At 43.0% G+C, this 5,764-nt stretch overlaps 1 long non-coding RNA gene across 1 annotated transcript in view; it reads left to right on the top strand.

Moving 5' to 3' along the window:
• The window catches only part of LOC105526520, a 19,687-nt gene extending 15,430 nt beyond the window's left edge, over window positions 1-4,257 (top strand). The window contains exon 2 of the long non-coding RNA XR_001004089.1: window positions 4,009-4,257. This is a non-coding gene — a long non-coding RNA (uncharacterized LOC105526520). The remainder of the gene's footprint in view (window positions 1-4,008) is intronic.
• Window positions 4,258-5,764: the final 1,507 nt, after the last annotated feature.

Here is a 5,764-nt window from a genome sequence, read left to right as displayed (position 1 = left end):
AGGCCTTGCGTCCGCTCTGGCCACACTCGAGGAGCCCTTCAGTCCACCCCTGCGCTATGAGGGTCCCTCTCTGGGGCTGGCCGAGGCCGGAGCCGTCTCCCTCTGCTTGCTGGGAGGTGTGGAGGGAGAGGCTGCGCTCCCGGGAAGGCGCGGGTTCCAGATGAGTGCGGACTCGCAAGCTCTGCACTGGGCGTGGCCGGCCAGGGCCTGCTGGTCTTGATAGGGGGATGAGGTTCCTCTGGGCTGCCGAAGTGCCTGGGCTAGGCGCTGCAAACTCCCGCAGCCAGCGCCAGTGAGAGGTGAAGCTGGCTGGGCTTCTTGGACGGGTGGGGACTTGGAGAACTTTTCCGTCTAGCTAAAGGATTGTAAACGCACCAATCAGCACTCTCTCAAAACGGACCAATGAGCTTTCTGTAAAATGGACCAATCAGCAGGATGTGGGTGGAGCCAGATAAGGGAATAAAAGCAGGCCACCAGCACCAGCAGCAGCAACCTAGTGGGGTCCCATTCTGTGCTGTGGAAGGTGGGTTTTTTTTAGTCTTCCCAGTAAATCTTGCTGTTCCTCACTCTTTGGGTCTGTGCCACCTTCATGATCTGTAACACTCACTATGAAGGGCTGCAGCTTCGCTCCTGAAGCCAGCGAAACCACAAACCCACTGGGAGGGACAAACAACTCCAGACGGAAGGAATCAACAACTCCAGATATACCACCTTTAAGAACTGTAACACTCACCGTAAGGGTTGGTGGCTTCATTCTTAAAGTCAACGAGACCAAGACCCCACCAGTTCTGGACACACTAGCACTTTGGGAGGCTGAGGCAAGGGGATCACTTGAGGTCAGGAGTTCAAAACCAGCCTGACCAATACGGTGAAACCCCCATCTCTACTAAAAATGCAAAAATTAGCCAGGTGTGGTGGCACGTGCCTGTAGTCCCAGTTGCTTAGTTGCTTGGGAGGCTGAAGTGGGAGGATTGCTTGAGCCTGGGAGGTTGAGGCTGCAGTGAACACAGATTATGCCACTACACTCCTGACTGGGCGATGGGGTGAGACCCTGCCTCAAAAAAAAAAAAAAAAAGATAGGTGGAACTCATAGAAGGAGAGTCAGATATGGTTACCAGGGGCTGGAGAGATGGGGTGATGTTGATCAAAGGATACCAAACTTCAGTTAGACAGCAGGAATAACTTCAAGAGGCCTATTGTAAAACATGGTGACTACAGTTAATAACAATGTATTGTATACTTAATAAAAAAATAAGTAAAAGATTAGAACAGATGCTTTGTTGAAGAAGACACATAATGACTAGCCAATTAACCCATGAAAATGTTTTTTGGTTCCTCAATTCCTCCATTACTGCCTTTTTTGTATTTAGTTGATTTTTTGTAATGTTTCATTTTGATTTCTCTCTTTCTTCCTTTTCTGTCTTTTTTTTAGTAATTGTCTAAGTGGTTGCCTTGTGAATTACATATAACATCTTAAACTTATAACAACCTAGCTTGAAAAATGCCACCTTACTTTAAATAGTACATAAACACTTTTGTCTTATACATTTCCAACCCTTCTCCTTTATATTGTTATTGTCACAGATTACATCTTTATATATTGTGAACCTATTAACATAGATTTACAATTATTATTTTATGTATTTGTTTATATAGGAAAAAAAGAAAAGTACAATAATACTGGCTTTTATATTTCCCTAAGTAGTTACCTTTACCAGTTTCTTTCTTCATATAGCTTTGAGTTACTATCTGGTGTCCCTTCATTTCAGCCTGAAGGGGTTTAGCATTTCTTGTAGGGAAGGTCTATAAATGAAAAATTCCCTTAACTTGTATATCTGGGAATGTCTGAATTTTTTTTTTTTTTTCTTCCTTCTTTTTCTTTCTTTTTTTTTCAGAGCAGGAGTGGAAGTTTATTTAAAAAGGCTTTAAAACAGTAAAGAAAGGAAAGTATGCTGGAAGAGACCCAAGCCTGCACGTGAAGGTCAAGTGCCTTTTTGTTTGAGACAGGGTTTCACTGTGTCACCCAGACTGAATACAGTGGCATGGCTCACTGCAACCTTGAACTCCTAGGCTCAAGCAATCTTCCCACCTCAGCCTCCCAAGTAGCTGAGATTACAGGAGTGACACTGTATTTGGCTAATTTTTAGAAATTTTTTGTAGAGACAGGGTCTCCTTATATTGCCCAGGCTGATCTCAAAGTCCTAGGCTCAAGTGATCCTCCCACCTCAGCCTCCCAAAGTGTTGGGATTATAGGTGTGAACCACCACACCTGGCCCTATTGAATTTTTGAAGAGTAATTTTGCCAGATATCAAATTATTGGTGTACGATTGTTCAGCACTTTAAATACATTATCCCCCCTGCCTTCTGGCCTCCATGGGGACTGGTGAGAAATCACCTGTCAATCTTACTGAAGATCATTTTTACTGTTTTATTCATTTACCTGTTGATACACAGATGATAGACAGAGGATAAGTTGCTTTTCTCTGCAGCTTTCAATATTCTGTCTTTGTCATTGTCCTTGACAGTTTGATTTAAATGTTCTCAGTGTATATCCCTTTGAGTTATCCTCTTTAGAGCATGTTGAGCTTCTTGGATGTGTAGATGTATAGATTTATGTCTTTCATCAAATTTGAGAAGGTTTTCGTTTTTTTGTTTTGTTGTCTTTTTTTGAGACAGTCTCACTCTGTCGCCCAGGCTGGAGTGCAGTGGCGCAATCTCGGCTCACTGCAAGCTCCGCCTCCTGAGTTCATGTCATTCTCCTGCCTCAGCCTGCCAAGTAGCTGGGACTAGAGTCACTGCCACCACACCCAGCTAATTCTTTTTTTTTTTTGTATTTTTAGTAGAGACATAGTTTCACCGTGTTAGCCAGGCTGGTCTCCGATCTCCTGACCTGTGATCTGTGATCTGCCCGCCTCAGCCTCCCAAAGTGCTGGATTATAAGCATGAGCCACTGTGCCCAGCCGAGTTGTTTTTCTTCACAGCTTTGCAAACACTTACTTTCCACTTTGTTGTTGTTGTTGTTCTTTAAATAATAGCCATCCCAAAGAGTGTGAGGTGTCCCTTCATTCCTACACACAACACTCACAAAAAGTTTGCTTCTCATTCCTACAGATCATCTGGCTTAGAGGTCTTCATTTCTAATGGAGGAATCCTTCTATCAGGAAACACACCAATTATTCCATTTAACTGAAAGTTGAGATGGCCTCCTAGCTATTTTGAGGTCTTCCAATGAACCAATAGGCAATTAAGGGAGTTACATACTGGCTTGAGTGATTGTCCCTGATTGCCAAGGAGAAATTAGTGTTGCTGATGCAAAATGTGGGCAAAATAGATTAGATCTGGACCTTAGGGCATTCTCAGGGTGGGGTGGGTCTCTTGGTATTTCTATGTCCAACAGTAAAAGTTAATGGAAGATCATAGCAACCCTATAAAAATGAAATCACTGGCCGGGCGCGGTGGCTCAAGCCTGTAATCCCAGCACTTTGGGAGGCCGAGACGGGCGGATCACGAGGTCAGAAGATCGAGACCATCCTGGCTAACACGGTGAAACCCCGTCTCTACTAAAAAAAAAATACAAAAACTAGCCGGGCGAGGTGGCAGGCGCCTATAGTCCCAGCTACACGGGAGGCTGAGGCAGGAGAATGGCGTAAACCCGGGAGGCGGAGCTTGCAGTGAGCTGAGATCCGGCCACTGCACTCCAGTCCGGGCGACAGAGCGAGACTCCACCTCAAAAAAAAAAAAAAAAAAAAAATGAAATCACTAACGCCTCAGATCCTTCAGGAATAAAATTTTAGGTCATTCTGCCAGATACAGAACCCTGATCAGCTGAGAGGGTGGCTGAGAGTAAAGGTAGCAATGAAACAGGTAGTGAAAGAAGGAAGTTATAAATATTAATGATGGTCTTTGACTAGTTATAGTAAAGAAGACTGTAGTAAATATGCATACTTTAGTCTCTGCTTGTATTTGTATATATGAATCAATTTCAGTTTTATTTCTCTTTTCTCCAGCTATTTTACATAAGGAAAGTGGGTGGTGATTAACCTCAGAGTCTCCAGGGACAAACTATCGGGGCTGTGACTGAAATAGAAGAGGAATTAACATCATTCAGAACTGAATACGGTGACTGAGGGGAGTTTGTGTCTCCCGTTTTAGGAAAGAAGATGAGAACATGTATGAAGGAGAGTCATGTACTGTATATTAGGCTGTTATTTGAAAAGTTAGAGGTGCCCACTAAAAACCGCTCAGCAATTTTCTTGAAGACCTCAGTGCTCGTGTTCTTTCCTCTCTCTGTTTTCCTCTCTCCTGCCCTTCTCAGAAAGAGTCTACAGCAGAAGCCATTGACCCTATTCAAATTACGGAAGAGTCCTTTTTGAATTTATGAAAATCCTGAAATATTAAAATTGTGCCAAATAGTGTTATGGATTTTATTTTTATTTTTTGAGAGAAGGTCTGGCACTACATGCAGGCTGGAGTGCAGTGGGATGATCTCAGTTCACTACAACCTTGACCTCTCAGGCTCAAGTGATCCTCTCGCCTCAGCCCTCCAAGTAGCTTGGACTACAGGCATATGCCAACACACCCGGCTAATTTTTGTACTTTTTGTAGAGACGGGGTCTTACCATGTTGCCCAGGCTGGTCTCAAACTCTTGGGCTCAAGTGATCTACCTGCCTCGGCCTCCCAAAGTGTTGGTATTACAGGAGTGAGCCACTGAACCCAGTCTCATGTTATGACTTTCCAACCGGAATTTAGTGTTAACAAAGTAATCACAAATGTAATATATTAGTTTGAAATTAGTAATACCCACCAGATTCAATCACTAAAAAATGTGATGTCATTAAAAATCATTTTCCTACATGGAAACAAGAGCCAACTTCTGTCCCAAGCAGGTTGAATTATCACAATTTCCTAATAAGCAGAGTCCAACTTCCTAATTCAAACCTTCAAACTCATTGTTAAATAAGCCCAGAGGAGTTGGACATTTTCCATCACGCATGTGGGAAGAGAGAAGAAGGCCAATGATGCTCTTCAGATTTAACAGGTAAACCTTAAAAGTATCTGTTAAGAATACAGAGATAACCGTGACATTATCACCAGAGCAACAACTATCAACTAAGGTAACCATGTAGAAATAATGTCCTTTTTGTAGATCTTCTTTTCTTCCTTTTCTCTTTTTTTTCTTTTTTGGTGCAAGACATGGCAACAGTTTCTGAAGTCTATGTTCACATGATATTTGCAAGAAAAGGCTTATTTTAATGACAGCACAAGAGGGTAACTGTTATAGATATTCACATGACCCTGCACTTTCCATTTCACAGCGGAGGGCAGGATTGTGGTGACCACTCTCAAGTTACCATCATCACGAATCAGCTTATTTAAAACAGTGTATTATGATTATAAATAATCTAAAATATTTTATTTAAAATAGATTATTTAGAATCAATTATTTTAAATACTTTGTGATGTAGAACATTCTCTCTGGTCAGGTGTGGTGGTTCACGCCTGTAATCCCAGCACTTTGGGAGGCCAAGACGGGAGGATTGCTTGAGCCCAGGAGTTTGAGACCAGCCTACACAACATAGTGAGACACCATCTCTATTAAAAATACATAAATGAGCTGGGTGTAGTAGCTTGCATCTGTAGCTCCAGCTACTCAGGAGGCTGAGGTGGGAGGATCACTCGAGCCCAGGAGGTTGAGGCTGCAGGGCTGTGATCGCACTACTGCATTCCAGCCTGGGTGACAGAGTGAGACTGTCAAAAAAAAA

Source organism: Colobus angolensis, unplaced genomic scaffold (genome assembly GCF_000951035.1).
Source record: "Colobus angolensis palliatus isolate OR3802 unplaced genomic scaffold, Cang.pa_1.0 Scaffold595, whole genome shotgun sequence".
Classification (NCBI taxonomy): domain Eukaryota; kingdom Metazoa; phylum Chordata; class Mammalia; order Primates; family Cercopithecidae; genus Colobus; species Colobus angolensis.
The sequence above is the reverse complement of the archived record's forward strand: the minus strand, read 5'-3'. Positions and strand labels throughout refer to the sequence as shown.